Here is a 16673-nt window from a genome sequence, read left to right on the forward strand (position 1 = left end):
CTGGTCCTAGCTCTCAGACCACTCAAGAAAAGTCTACTTGATTTTTCTTTATTTATGACAGTCTTTACACTATTTAAAGATACTGGTCATTTGTCTGTCAGAATCTTCTGCTCCATTGATTAATCGACTGCCATGTCCTTCAAGTATCCTTCAGACGATGATAACACTGATTCCAGTATATTTTTACCAAGTCTTCTACACACAATGTCTTTATGCACACTGGATATTATAAATGTTAGTGATGATGTGTAAGATGCTGATCTCGCAATGGTGATAACAAGGAACATGGAAGTACACAGAGATAACTGTTGGTAGGCTTCTGGTTGGCAGGCTTTGGTTTTTTTAAAGATTTATCTATTTATTTGAGGGGGTGGGGAGGGGTAGAGGGAGAGGAGGGAAGAGTTCTAAGCAGACTCCACATGGAGCGTGGAGCCTGACGTAGGGCTCGATCCCACGACCCCAAGATCATGACCCCAGCTGAAGCCAAGAGTCCGTGGCTCAACCAACTGCACCACCCAGGCACCCCGATTGGGAGGTTTAACCCATATAGTAAGTTAGATTAAGATCAATATAAATTAACTTGTTCTACACACTAAATTTCGAGTTAAATATGTATAAGTTTATAGGCATTTGGTTAAGGGTTATGGCTAAATTAAAGAAAAAAATAATAAAAAGTAGCATTTTTTCTTATAGTACTCAGAGCAATAAAGTGCTTAAAAAGGCATAATATCAATTTTACTGGTAGTACGCTGTACTTAGATATTGTTTCAAAGTTTTTCAAAGATTTTCTGTGTTATGCCATATGATTGCAAGACAGAAACAGTTATTCTCATTTACAAAAGAGGAAACTAAGGCACAGAGATGAGTAAGTGGTCACACATCTAGTACCATGTTAGAGCAAGGGAGGTATCCTGGGCCTTCTAATACATGCAGGAGAGTTCTTTTTTGTGCCAACTCAAGGTCTCAAGTCATCCTTCAGAATACTAGAATGTTGTGTGGTTTTACCTACCTTCAACTATTTACCACCTGGATACTGAAACTGATTTTCAAGGATAAGATCTTACATGGATCCCTTTTAGTCAAAATTCTGAAAATATAATGACTCAAAATTTGCTAGAAATTTGAAACTACTGTAACTTAAACATAACGAGAAAGAAATGACCTATCTTTCCTTGCTGACTGCATGCAGCATTACTGGTATAAAACTTGGCTTCACTGCGGAGGTACAAAGCAGAAAGTGTGATGGAGTTCATACAATTTTTCTAGAAGCTTATTCCAAGATTTATTTTTTTGTCTTTGTCCCATCTGATGTAGCCTCAGTAAAGACATTTAATTAATGAAAAATGATTTCTCCCTTGAAAACTGTGGAAATGAACCCAATTTACAATACCTAGACCACAAGTCAACTATAATCTGACCTCAGTTATATCTTCACTTTTCCTCATAGAGTCCATGCTGTTCCCAACACATTTGACCATAATGTGCTCCTACCTAGAAAACTTTCTCATCTCACCAGTTTTCTTCCTCTAACTCTTCCCAATTAAAAGTAGCATTGGATGTGGGACTCAGGCGATCCCTGTTTGAAACCATACTCCTCTATTTAATTGAGTGCTTACTACACACAAGGCATTTTATACATGACTATATGTCTTTGGTCACATTATTTAGCCTCTCTGATGCTTATTTATCACCTATTTAAAACCATACCTGGGGCGCCTGGGTGGCTCATTTGTTAAGCATCTGCCTTTGGCTCAGGTCATGATCCCAGAGTCCTGGGATCGAGCCCCACATCAGGCTCCCTGCTCGGCGGGAAGCCTGCTTCTCCCTCTCCCGCTCCCCCTGCTTGTATTCCCTCTCTGTCTCTCTCTCTCTGTCAAATAAATAAATAAAATCTTTAAAACCATACCCAACTGGTTTATGATCGGTTATTTATTTATTTATTTATTTAGAGAGGGAGAGGGAGGGAGAGCGCACAAGTGAGCAGGGAGGGAGTTAGGGACAGAAGGAGAGGGACAGGGAGGGTCTTAAGCAGGCTCCATGCACACAGCATAGAGCCTAGAGCCTGGCTCAGTATCACAACCCTGAGATCATGACCTGAGCCCAAATCAAGAGTTGTTGGCTTAACTGCCTAAGCCATGCAGGCACTCCAATTTATGGTCTTTTCAAAATCAAACTTCAGATAAAATAAGAACTCAAATATTTGTTTCTTGACTTAAAGAACATGGATATTTAAGACAAAATTCAAGCCCTATCTCCTCAATTAAGCATCCCTTAATATTATACTAATTCATAGTAATCATTCACCTCCTTGAACTCCCACTGCAGTGAGAATGTTGGTGGTATATCCTATCTTGGAACAATACTAAAGTGATACGTTTGCATTTTTCTCACTCCTCAGTTTTTGCTGAAAGTGATAATTAAAATATTGGGTCTTACACTTGTCTCATCATATTTACAATCCAGTTTGGATGTCCAGAAGATACAGATAGAGTTAATTGATAGATAAACTGATGGCTCAACACACATGTAATCACAAACTAAATTCAGATTTCTCTGAATTCTGTCTTAGCTTAGCTCTTCACACATGTCCCTGACTACTGCATTAGCCCCCTATCTGGTCTTCCTGATTCCAATCACTTCTCACTTTAATCCCGTGATTTTTGATGGTGGGCTGAACAGAAACATTTGAGGAGACTTAGAAAGTACTGGTGCCCAGGCTCACCACCACTAGAGACTGATTTAATTGGTATAAAGTAGAATCCAGACATATGGGCTCTGTTCAGCCAGATGAGAATCACTACTCTAAACACCTTTCACAGGGGAGTGGCGTTCTAAAAAGCAAATTTGTCCATGTCACTCCTCTACTTACCATCTCTCAGTGGTTCACTAGTGTCTATAATAGAAGATTTAAACTCCTAGAATATCATATAAGCCTTGATCTAACACTTCAATTGTTAGCTTCTCTCTCATCCCCTTTTTGTTCAAAAGCAATGGATTATCCACAAACAGTCTGTGTTGTTTCCTCTGTCTGTGCCTTGGTTATGTCTTTTCTTATTATGGGAGTGCTCTCCCCATCCCTACTCTACTTTTTCTTAGCCTGTATGAAATAGGTTGACATACAAATTAATTAGTTGATAAGGTAAGCAGTTCCCTTCCTATGCTATCTTCATTCCTGTGCTGTCTTCAAAATCAGGATCAAACACCAGCATTTCTCATTCTGCAAATCGGTCACTACTGACTCCATGTTATCCACAATGCTATCCTTGCATTTATCTCTTAGGAATTCACATTTAATATACCCATCTCCATAGATAGATAGTGAGCTTATTGAGGGCAAGGACGAAATCTCTTTTCCTTTTTCTCTTCTCAGTGCAAAGCACACCAGAATGCACTGTGGCTGTACAATGTATTTATTTAACTTACTTAAATCTAGAAAGTTTTTGAACCATTACTACCATAAAGCCTATTTCGCAAAATTTTGGTCTCATGGGTGTTCAGTAAGCATAAGACATAAATGCAACCACCCCCCTCAGGGAACACATTTTATTGTTGAGTTTTCATCTGGGAAAGCCCATTAGTCTGGTTCAAAGTACAATAAATATAGCAAAACAGCAACCACACTGAAATAGGAAGGCAAACTTCCTTTTTTCATCCCCACTTCAGTTTCCTGTCACATGCTTGAGGACAAGGACAGAGGAAGACCCATTAACCAAGCACTTCAGAAATTGTTTGGAAGAGTAATTTCAAGATTCCAACCAGTAGCTAGAAAAGGATCTTTAGCTTATGGTCTTCTCTCAACTAATCTCTAAACTGGCAATTAATGGCCAATTATAATCTGATTTTTTTTAAACATTTGGTTATTTTTGCATTTACAAAGTTGCAAGCATATCGGCAGTGTTTTCCTCTCATAAATCAAGAAACCTGAGCATAAAGACGAACACACCTCGTGTGTGCCATCAAAGCAAGGGACTAAACCTGGATTTCCTTTTGCTGCTCCAAAATGAAAGGATTTCACAGTTGAATATAGGACCATATTGCCTACAGAGTTCCATGTAATTGCTTTACTTATGACACAGAAATCTAATTCTGCTTCCATGCAATTTAACAGATTTATGGAAAGCCAGATGTTAGCAATTATGGAAACCGACATCATTCATATTCTTGGTAATACAGACCTGTTTGCTCTGCACAAAGCCAACTTAATCTATTATACATATCCCAAGGCATCCAAAGGGAAGAGGCACCCTATTTACATATTGCAACTGTTGTTCTCTGCTGAGCAAACACAAAGACATTCACCCATGATACTTACCCAGATCATCTGACAGGCCTCCAATGACAAAGAGGCAATGAAACAAAAATCAGGCAAAATATTCCACACTCAAATCTATCATCATTAAAGTGTACTTGTTTTTTCTTATTGTAAGTAATGGCTTTCTGTGATTTCTTTGTGTTTCTCCTTGTAAATTCATTATTTAAATGCTCCATGCTCAGATGAGAATTTCCTCAATAAAATTCTATGACTAGGCTGACATTAGAACTAATTTTCTTGCATTGACATTTTCACAATTTCTGAAAGCTGTTATTATTGTACTCAATTTTGCTTTTAAAAAAAGTCTGCTTTGCCTAGTCAATCTGTTTTGTTCTTTAATTTGAGGTTCTTGGGTTATTTGGGCATGTAAGAAAACACAATTCAGAAATGTTTATATCAGCAGCAATCAAACCAATCCCAACCTAGCCCCAAACAATTTTCCTACCCTTCGAGAAAAACGGTTCTGCAGAAATTTTAATAGCATAACAACAGTAATGGTACCTGCCTCAGGAGCTGAAAGTTCTGAAGGTTGATTTCAGAGATTAAGGGAAACATTTTTGTCAGGGCTTTGGTAGCGGTTAGGTCAAAGGAGTGAATTTTTTCATTACCCCATATTCCACCTTCTTGGATAAATTTCATAAACACATCTAGTCTTACTTCCAAACTCAAAACAGGTGATGTGTCAGAAAACAAAATTTAACCTGGGATTTGAATATCCAGCTGTGTGTGTGTTCTGACTTGGAAATCATTACCAGACATTAGTAGCTTGGAAATGAGAACAGAGCTTGGGGGTTTATTAATGATAGACAAGTAGGGTGCAGATGCCTCTCCCATAGCTAAAGCAATACTGCTTCTTTTACGGTGGCAGAGAGAAAGTCACAGGGAAAAATACACATGCTGCGCATCAGCAAAATAAGTGAAAGAAACAAGAAGATAAATCTGAGGTGTGAAGTGGCTTGCAAAACACACGGCTAATGAAACTGTAACCCGCACAGAGAGTTTCAGGTCTGGAACAAGAGAGGTGATAGCCATGTTCTCTCGTGTGCTAGTCATACCGTACTTGGGTATCATGTTCCTTTAGAACACAGGCTATTAAAGATGGGGTCGACACACACAGGACCCATCACAAGAGATCCATCAGCATAATGAGGGACTTAAATTCATCTCAGTTTAATGAAACATGAAGTGTTCCGACCAAAAAGGTAAAGATTAAAAGAAAAGTGAGCCGCAGTTGGGTCTATCTGAGATGCCATTATGGATCTCTTAGGAAGTTCCAATGTCCTTCCGGGTCAACTCCTGTTTGCTCCAGCCTCCACCCCTTCTTGAGTCGGGAAGAAACCATTTCCTATGGTGTTTCTCTACTGCTCAGTGTGTAATTTTGTTACTCTCCAACGAGTCTTGCCCTTTTCCTTTAATGAGCAGCCTCTCTAAGCCAAGGAAAGAGAAAAACAAAGCAGCTTGTTTGGGCTCACCCTTTCCTTATCTAGTCCCTAGAGCCAGTTCTTGCTTCCCAGTATCTACCACTAGCAGGCACCCCCACTGATGTATCTTCATCCTCTCCTAAAGTTTGTGAGCTTCCAAGCGACCCTCTCTTCAGAGTCTAAATCCTGAAGTTTCTCATGACCAGTAGTTGATGAAACCATCACCCTTTAATCAATAATAGCATTTGTTATAGTATTTGTCATTTCAGTCTAAGAGTTCTCTTCTTGACCCTTGTGGGATATGGTACTACCCTATTCATCCTCTTACCTCTTCATTCATCCAATCACTAGTCGTCAATCATCAATTTACTAATTACAAATGTATTTATGAGCATCTATGCTGTCCTAGACATAGTGATAGGGACTGAGGATAAAATAGGCAAAGAATACAGACATGGTCCTACAAGTAAAGACCTTGTAGACTTCTCCAATTTTTTAAGTCATTAACATTCCCCAAGATTCCATTGCTGATCATTGGCTCTCTTTCTCCTCAGTGGAAGAGGTATAGCATCCCAACTAAAGCCTAACCTTTGGAAACCAGCAGCTCTGGGTGCCAGTTAATGGGACCAGTTGTCCCAGTTTGCCTAGGACTGAGGGAGTCCCTGAGATAGCTGACCTTCAGTGCTACAACTAGGAAACTTCTAGGCAAATGAGGACAAATGAGTCACCAGCACTCCAGTCCCATCCCTACATCTATTGTTTTTATGACTCTGGTAAATCTACTTAACATAGCTGAAGCTTTGTCCTACATTTGAAAAATGTGGATAAATAATAACTCCTGGGATAATCTGGTAATTTCAGTAAGCATGTACTACAATGCTTATCAGGTAATAATTTCTCAAAAATGATTAGCTTTTAGTTGTTCTTGATCATACTGTTTCTATATTTTTTTTCCTCTCATATATTTTTTTTTCCATCTCATCTCACGAATTCCCTTGTCCCGACTTTTTGGGATATACTCAAATCCACTCCACCAGTCCTGAGCTCTTTCTAAGCTGACACCTTCATCTGTTCACTGAGGATTTCCACTTGAATTCTAAATTTTCATAGATTCTCACGGATTTGATCAGTACATTGGCCAGCCAAACTCAGAAGTGCTAACACTCTAAGCTCTCTCTGAGCCCTACTCAGTAAATCTGGTGTTAATATTTAGTGACTGATATTAAAAGAATACAGTTTCTTGATACTCTATGGACTTTCCCTGGTCACAGATCACCTTTATAGGCTGTACAAATAAAGGTGTTCTACTGCAGATGGAAAAAACAATTCCTTCTAAGTAAGAAAAGAGGAGCAGAATAAAAGCAGAATAGCTTTCTAAATCAACCAAGGTGGTTTACTTTCTGCCATGAATAACTCATGCTTCTTTAACTAGTGATTAAATCTGTTTAAAATCAATATAATTCTGACCAGTGGAGAAAATAAAAAATCTATAAATATTGAAATACTTGCTATCCAAAGAGAATTTTATTGCAGAGAGGCTACAGTATTGATGCCAACAACCCTAGATTTATGTTCTTATATATCTGCTCATAGGTGAGAGGGTCGGTTATGATAGAGCTGCGTCTGCATTCCTGAGTAGAGCAGTTATGTTTTTACAAGCTGCTAAACGCCTAACACTGAGCCAGACAGGTTCTATTATTATATTCATTTTATTATATAATGAAGTTTCACACTCAACTGAAAAGAATTTCCCTCTTGCACTTGAATTTTGTATCTGCGTTATGTGATGTCATATGCAGAGCTGTGAACATACTTTTCTAACGTCCTTATCTACTCAGAACGAATACTCTGGTTTTACTTATCTTCGTGTGTCCCACAGCACCTTTATAGTGTCTTTCGCCTGGTATGAATTGCACGCACATGTGTTAAATTGGAATCTGGTTGAGCTGGGATTTAAAAAAGAACAGTTGTCCTTTGGGGACCTCCATTTTTCTCTTTGTTACAGTATAGGAATTGTATATTTTCTAAGATCTTGTCTATTTCCAATTGGTATGATTACTTTTTTTTTATTTAACTTTGTATTTTTTTTATTGTGTTATGTTAGTCACCATACAGTGCATCTTTAGTTTTTGATGTAGTGTTCCAAGATTCATTGTTTATGTATAACACCCAGTGCTCCATGAAAGACCTGCCCTCCTTAATACCCACCACCAGGCTCACCAATCCCCCCATCCCCATCCCCTCCAAAACCCTCAGTTTGTTTCTCAGAGTCCACAGTCTCTCATGGTTCATCTCTCCCTCTGATTTCCCCCCCTTCACCTTTTCCTAATGTCCTCCATGTTATTCCTTATGTTCTGCAAGTAAGAGAAACCATATGATAACTGATTTTCTCTGCTTGACTTATTTCACTCAGCATAATTACTTTTTACCTTTGTAGGACTGTTTGTAATTCCAGTGTTAGACTATGTGTAGTAACAGATGGAAAACAGGATAGAGGAGAATGGAAGAACCCAGCTTCAGGATGACAAAGAGATTTTTTAGAATTAAACAGTTTTTCCTGGACTGTCAATATTTATTACACCATCTTTTATCTCTCTTAATGAGTGTTTATAAGCAGGTGCCAAAGAGAGAAAGTAATGAAGAGATAAACATGGTTTTTCTATCTGCATTGAAGACTTGGAAAATGAAGTCCTTGGTCACAAATACACATGGGGAATCCAGGTGGGGTGAAAACCGAAACTAACTCTCTATTTTGACAAATCATTCTTTCAAACAGGTTGTCAGATGGGAAATAATTTCTTCACAGAGAGGTTACAGAATAATTTCATTTACTACTGGAAACATGCTACAACTTACATAGAAATAAAAGGTCAAAAAAACATTGTCAATGGTACAATTCTAAAACCAGGTCTCAATCTAAACAACAAGATGGTCTGAACATAGCCCCTAAGAATTCAGAGACCATCCATGCCTATCATTTATTCTCTCCTTCAACCACTGTTTATTTTGGTCCCTAACTTCTAGGAATTTGTCAAAGCTCTTCCCAAAACTCTTTCTCAGTAGAAGGAGAGTTAAGAGATTGATGAAGGATAACAATTTGGACAACTGTGCCAAGAAGGGCAGCATCTACTGAGAGAACTAACAAGCTCTAAAAAAATCTTAATGTCATTTCATGGTGTCTTTTCTTGGACAATCTCTTCTCTTGGATCTACTCCCTCTCTTTATATTTCTTCTTCTAGTCAACTGAAATGAGTAAAAATAGATTTGGGGCTATCTTCTATTTTGAAGGGATATTTTCTGGAAAGGTCTAGAAGGCATTTGTGGAGTCAAGGGAAAATGAAGCAAGGAATAAGAGACTTTAGCCCACGCTGCTCTAGACTTTTAGCAGACAAGTTCTGTTTGTTTTGACTTTTTTTCCTTTCTGTGTTTTTTCCCCTAGGGAGGGGAGGCAAAACTATAAAGACCAAAACTAAGTTGGTTTCCAAGGAAAAGCAAAGGAGGCCACTCACAAAGATCCTCTCTTTTGAGCAAACTTCATTCAGGCTCCTCTGAATCCTCCTCTTGACGACGCCTCAGTCTTGGCCTAGAAATACTACAGACCCTCACAAAATCAGCACAATTGATTTTGTGAACTTTACCTCACCTCACCACATTAAAACCTTTGAACAAACACTAGCACAGGCTCTACATACAAGAGCACATCCTTAATGGCTCAACCCCCCTTCATTATGTTCCTGCTTAGGAAGGCTCAAGGCTGCCCCAAAACAGCCAACACCTGTACATATGGCTCCTATGTCCTAGTCTCTGCAGAAGGGTAAGGGCCTAACTTCAACAAGGGCTGGCTAACCATCTACCCAGTAATGCACCTCTCCATTTCTATGACTTGGACCATTATCAAAGCATCTTACTGTCTTCTCTGTCTATATCTCTTCAAAGAGAAGCCAGATGGACAATCTGATCATACTACTCTGTCATCTCAACGATATTTTAGCAGGAAAATGATGCAGTTGGAGTTGCCACAAGGTCATATATGTAGGAATTTGTACAAAATTAAACTTTTGTGCAATTAAGTCCGTATTTTACATATACGTGTCCCCAAATTAACTGCTTTAGTAAGTCCTTTCACAACTGCTCGGTTCAGAAATTGTTACTCACCATGGGGCAGAGAACAGACCTCTCTGTTCCTCATTTTCTCCTTCTATAAAATGGGGAATCACACCCAATTGGAAGGGTTGTTGTGAGAACTACAGAACAAGATGTTAGCACATAGTAGCTGTGGGATAAGGGTCATGATCAATTGCCAGCTAATTCCGATGGCCTCACTTTTCTCAGAAGAGACATTCTAAGGGAAAGGAACAGGAGAAGCAAAACGGCACAGGTGTGGAAATCACAACATGTATATGATAGAGGGTTTAAAAGTGTGTGAGAAATAATACTGTATTTAGAGCTAAATAATATATTTATATGGCAATTCATACAGATAAATAAATATTTTAACAACATCAAGACACTGATATTATGAAGTAAGATTCATGACTTTTAGCTCCTTAGCTTAGAACACAAGATACTTTATAATCTGGTTTCCACCTTTATTTGTAGGGCTCCTTTCTTATTGCTCTCTACCGACAACACTCTCATGAGATGGCAAGTACTTTATCCATCCTGGAAATTTCACCATTCCTTGGACACAGTTAGATCTCTTTCATGACTCTGCCCACTATTCCTGCCTAGAATACATACTTAGTATCTATTTTTCCCCAGAAACAAATTCCTTCTTATCCCATAGATGCAATGAAAAAAATCATATTTTCTGTGAAAGACTCTTTACGTACATTGCCATCTCCACATGCCCTGACCCAAGAAGGAATGAGCAATTTTTCCTTACAGTCTGATTATTATTTACTTTTATATCTAATCGCAGTTCAACCTCCCCCAAAGCCTATCCCCGGTCCTTCCCCATTCCCCACTCCTCCCCCATTTCAGACTCCAAAGGATATTCCTCCTTGTGTGTCTAAGACTTAGCTCACGGACTAGCACAGACCAGACCTCTTAACAAATGCTCACGGAATGAGTGAAAGGTGATTTTTTTTTTTGTTGACAGTGCTTTGTTTGGTTTGAGTACAATCATTTAAAATTCCCTGCTCATAAACCCAGAGGTAAATATTTCACAGCAGCATGAGTAACCGCAGACTAAAACAAACAATTCAATATTTATTTCAAAGAGGTTGTAGATGCTGATCTCTGAGTTGCAGCATTGACATGATCTTTGGCTCTAAGACATTCAAGCCAGAAGTTTCTGTCATAAAACAACTGCTTCCACTGAGCTTCAGGATGTAGGAAGCTGGACCCTACATGCAATTCAAGACCAAAGGTGCTCAGAAACTGAGAAAAGCAGACAAACATCCCCTGAGATCAAATTGTGGATCCCTAGGTAAAAAACTTCCAGAAGTTAAATCAGGGTGGTGACTGGCGACACCAAGGCTGGACCCCGGTATTTCAACGGTGTTGTTTACATTGTTGGGGTCAGATTGGAGACCCCAGTGAAAACTGTGGTTCCACTTCCTCCAAAAGATGTGTGGAACACACATATACACAAACCTGCATCAGTTTCGAGGCATTCACGCAGCCCTCTGAAGGCTTTCAACCAAACTTCCAAGGCACTGTGATTCTCAAACGTGAGTGGGCATCAGAATCACCTAAATGGAGCTCGTTAAAAAACAAACCACCAGCCCAATCCCCAGACTTGCTGACCTGTAGGTCTGGGGTGGGGTAGACTGTTTTCATTTCCAGCAACATCTCAGGTGATGCTGCTGCTGGCTGATTGTACTTCTAGAACTACTGCCCTAATCTACATGGAATTGAGTTCACAGATAGTAATGTTAGGAAACTCTTTTTTAGGAATACCACAGTTATTTTGTTGTCACACAGCTGGAACTGTCAATTGTTTAGGAAGGAAGTGACAACAACAAACCAAATCATTTCAAACTTCATAAAGAAGATTTTACATGTTACCAGCCTCAAGATGCTGTATGGGAAGACATCAAAGTGCCTCTATTGTTAACTTAATCTTTCCAAAAAAGGCCAAGCTCGCAATGACAGAGAGGACTTAAAGGTAACCATAACTGCAAATCACTTTTTAGAGAAACATATTAGACTTTTTCCCAACCACTACTCCTCCTGTACCACCCCAGGCTTGGCTCCACCCTCCCCATCCAGGCCATCCTCAGAGCTCCCCTCCCCACTCATTTCCCTTCGCAGAACTCCCACTGGGCCTGTTCATGCAATGCAAATTGTCCTTTAGGGCCTCTGGAACCCTGCATCACTCCTCTTTACATCCCCAGAGTCTAAGTAAGCACCTGGCATCTAAGTACTGCTTTTGAGTTGCTGTGGCCTGAGACTTCTCATTACCAAGACTTCATTTACAACACTGCAAAGCAGAGCAATCTTCTACATTAGTACTAAAAAACTAGAGGTTAGGTTAGAGCAATATGAAAACGAGACAAAAATATCCATTCCAAAGAAAAATATGTTTATCAAAAGTATAAAGACTGGGACCATTTAGCTTATGGACAGACCAGCAATACTCCAATAAGCCTCAAGGAGATCACTTGATTAGAGGACAGCAGAGTTGAATGATTTGCATTTTTAAAAACCACAGTAGAAAAGAAAGTCATAGACAAAAAGTCACATTCTTTACAACAAAATTCAATAATAGTCTAAAAATTAGAGGTACTTAAAGGACAAGCAGTGTGCTCAATAACCTTTTGTTGGAGAACTTGAAAAATGCCCTTTTGAGCAGCTCCTTATTCAACAATACTGAATAAATGAGATTTTCTAGAAATTCCTAGAGTAGGCTATTTTCATCCTTGAGTTTTCAGGTAATGTATTCTACAGAGCGCCAGATACACAAGGTTTTTAGGTTTAAAAAAAAAAAAGGGTTTTAAAGCCAAATAAATTCAGGACACCAACAATATATAGCAAAGGCTCTGACAAGTCCTGCAGTTAATAAAACCAGGTAAATTATATTTCATTTAGAATTTCCCAAATATATTTACTAATAAAATCCTTCTTTGAAAAATATCCCAGCATGTCTAGATCTAGACTTTGCTAAATGTTCTGCTTGAAGTCCTGCCCCAGTTGGGTTTTAGACACTGACACCAACTGTACGGGGGAAGAAAAGCTTCATTTAGTCAAAGTCACTTTATTATTTTTCTCTCCATGCCAGATAAAACCAAGACCTCCATAAAAAAATATAGGGCCTACAAAGCACAGTCATGCTTTCTTAGTTCAATGCAACTGGGAACAGTGTATAGCAAACCGCTCAGGCCTCAGCTGCTGAAAAGAGTTTGAGTCAGCTTTTTCATGTGTGCTGCTACAGCTCTTGGAGTATGCCACCCATTTTGACTCAGGAGATTCCTATCCCCGACTACAACTGGACATTGCGTAGCAGTTCCCAGAGCCCTGGGGCCACCTCTCAGTAGAGGAGCATGTTGATGTGCTCAGGTTGACTTCTAGATGGCCACCACCCAGATCCTTGTCTTTTGTTGAGATATGTGATAATCCCTAGACTACACTGGTGGGGAGTTAAATCTTAGTTTCTTCTGTACACACATGTAAAACAAACTAGATGTAAACATCAGGGACTTGATGTTTCTCTGAGCATACAATGAAGGAGAAAATGACGTGATTATCTGAATAGTCATCACTTAATGTAATCCTGTCATAAGCTATCTTCAATTAATATGCAACTGACTGAGGCGATTAGGAGAGTAGAAAGAACACGGGCCATTTCGCAGGTGGCCATGCTACTTGACCTATTTCTCCTCATTTGCTACCTACTTGAAAAAGGATTTTGAAGGTCAAGTGGCACACAGTTGGCATTTGATAAATAAAAATATTTGATAAAAAAATAAAAATATGGCTCTTTTATTACCGTTCCCGCAGCAAGACTTTAGCAGGCCACAAAGCAATATTTTGTGGCTTAATAGAAATATTAATACATGTACACGATTTTTAGAAAAGATGTTAATGCTTTCTGGAAAAGAAACTCTACCAATAAACAGCTGTGTCACCATGAATAATTTGTTGAACATCTCTGTGTGTCTCAGTTTGTCTAATAAGCAGAGATTATATTTACCTGACAGGAGTTGTTTTGAGGATGAAGGGAGTTCGGAAACATAAAACTCTTAGAATATTGCCTAGAACATGAAGTAATCAAGTTAGCTACTAATAATACACCCAAACCCTCCCACCCTTCAAGTGTAATCATCCCCGCGTGGTTGGGAGGTCGGTTCCTTGACTCTCTCTGATCACTCTCTTCTCTAATTACCAATTTTATAGCATTGACCACATACATAATTTTGCAGTTAATTATAACCTGTTTCAGAATGTTATTGGTTGTTTCATGTATGTTGATTTTTATCTTCAACTTGGTGTTTTAAAGTCCCTGTGGGGTGCAGCAAGAATAGTCCCTAAAACAAGGAGGAGTCTCTGTGTCCTCCACATCTCCCGTCTGCGTGCTAGGACCACGGCAGGCTAATTTGGATGGATTGAAAACTTATAACAACATTAGTATGCTTACAGAAGGTTTTTGTGCTTGATTGGTTAAATAGCTTTCTAATTTTCTTCCTCTTCCTTTTTGCCCATATGACCTTCCTGTGGACAAGCATTGAGGTCCTCTGGTTCCCTAGTCCACTAAGCAACTGCTTCAAAGCAGGAACCTACAGTGGTTTGAACCTCTTGCTGGCTGAAGGCGCCATTAGGAAGATGTTTGAACACTGTTACTGAAAAGATACTACACAGGGCCAAGGGGGCTTACAGAATAGATCCCATAGTTAGTTAGAGATCCTGTGAGTAATTCCCTGAACCATCTGGGTTTAGTTCCAAACTAAAGTGGAGAAGAGTATGGAGGTCTGTTGTGTCAGCGTGGATGGGGGAAGGGTGACCAGTGAGCCTTGGGTTCATACCTGAGTTTGGTGCAATGAATTCTATTCTGACATCATATTGTGAACTATTTATCACCCAAACTGAGGAGGTACTTTTTGCCTTCCCTGTGAAGTCCCCAGAATATATTCAATTTACTTTATGTGCTGATCAGCTCCAGTCTTACGTGTGGCTGGACTTGACAGGGGGGCAGGATACTTCCTGAGGGTCTAATGGGACTGACTTCTCACCTGATCTAACACCTCCAACTGTGTGTTACTGTCCACTGTAAGCCCATTCTCAGGGACCCAGAAGATCCCATCTGTGAGAGGCTGGCAAATGTTCTTCACCTCTCCATTCTGTGTCCTGCCCCTACCGATCCTCTTTCATACCCATTCTGCACCCAGGTGCTGTCTGTGACTGGTCTGTTCACCCGACCCCTATTAGTGACATGTGTCATTTGTGTGCCATGCGGCTGAGTTCCTCTGAGTCCCCAAACCACATTCCTATATACTTCATCCTGTTTCTAGTTAGAAGCATAAAGCAATTTAAACAGCACCATGTCCAGGTGGCATCTGCCTTTGGGAAGACTCTTCAATAATAGAGAATCTATTTCTTGGATGAAAACCAAATCTACAGTTTCTGAAGTTCTTCAGGAACAAATACCAATTTTGCAGTCAGTGAGACCTCATTGACTAGTGCTCTTTAACTGAAAATACTTTCTGTACAGGAGTGAGTACAGGGGTGAGTGGGTGGGCTCTTTATTGCTTGCAAAGAGAGAAAATCCACCAAGCGTCTTAAGATTTAAACACCAAGACACAAGACACTGAGTCCACTGGATAAAATAATTCACCAGTGCTCTTGATTCAGATAGAATGTAACAACTGTCCGGCTGGGTCTCCCTCATTCTCTGTTTGCCGTGTCTCCTTGACTGCCAGCTGCCCTCCTTAAAGCACCTCCCTCAACCAGGGGCTCCTAGCTGGCCTTCTCCTCTCCAGAAAGCACTGCAGTGCTAACATATTAAAAGCAGCAGCTTTGGGTGCTCACTTCGGCAGCACATATACTAAAAGCAGCAGCTTTGGGATCAAACAGAGCTGCATTACGGTCTCTGCAGCCATTTCTCAGCTGTGGCATCTGGGACAAGCTGTCTTCATCCTGGGACCTTATTTTCTACGTTTTCACCACGGTCACAGGGAGAGGCCTTCCCTCCCGTGGCAGTTGGGAGAACTGATCTGGATGATGCCTGTAACTCCCCAGCCCGGGGTGTGGCACACGGTGTGGGTGTTGGGTTCACGATAACGGCTAACAGCTAGTGAGCACTTAGAACACAAGTGCCGAATGCTTTTTCCCCCATGTTGGCTTATTTAATCCTCGCAATTACTCCACAGCAATTTATGAGGATGGCACATCTGTAAATTGCTTAGAGCACTGTCTGGCACCAAGTAAGCTCTCAATAAATGTTAGCTCTTATTAGTATTACTGTGGCTGTCTTCATTTGACAGGTGAGGGATTTGAGGGGAAGTGAGGTTAAATGTTGACTATTATTATCTACTACTTGCCAGGATATTTGCATATGAGAACACTTACATTACAAAAAATTCCACCAGCAGGTATTATTTCAATCATTGTATGCTAAGGGAACTAAGGCTTAGAGTGGTTAAATATCTGGCCAAAGGCCCCTCAAGGTAGAAAGTGGCCAACTTGGGATCCAATTCCGGGCCTACATACACTTCAAATCTGCCTCCCCCCTCCCCCCGCTTGCTCTCCCCCCACTGTATCACGCTGTCACCTGCTAATCCTTCGTAACTCTTACCCCTCTGGGAGCATCTCTAGGTCCTAGCCCTTTTTATCGCCACTCCTATGAGAACCAGGCACTGAGCAGGGATAGCAGAACCCACCATTCTTAGGCCATTTCAATCCATCCTGATCTATCAACCAGTTAAAAGTGAAATCTTCCCAGGAGATTCCAACCGAAACTTTTTTGGCCGTTTGATGTGGCTTTACAAGTTGAGGACAGT

At 40.1% G+C, this 16673-nt stretch overlaps 1 protein-coding gene across 1 annotated transcript in view; it reads right to left on the reverse strand.

Moving 5' to 3' along the window:
- The window catches only part of NELL1 (neural EGFL like 1), a gene marked incomplete at its 5' end in the record, with an annotated part of 852276 nt that overhangs the window by 20900 nt on the left and 814703 nt on the right, over window positions 1-16673 (reverse strand). The window lies entirely within an intron of this gene.

This window comes from Martes martes (assembly GCF_963455335.1).
Source record: "Martes martes genome assembly, chromosome: 10".
Lineage (NCBI taxonomy): Eukaryota > Metazoa > Chordata > Mammalia > Carnivora > Mustelidae > Martes > Martes martes.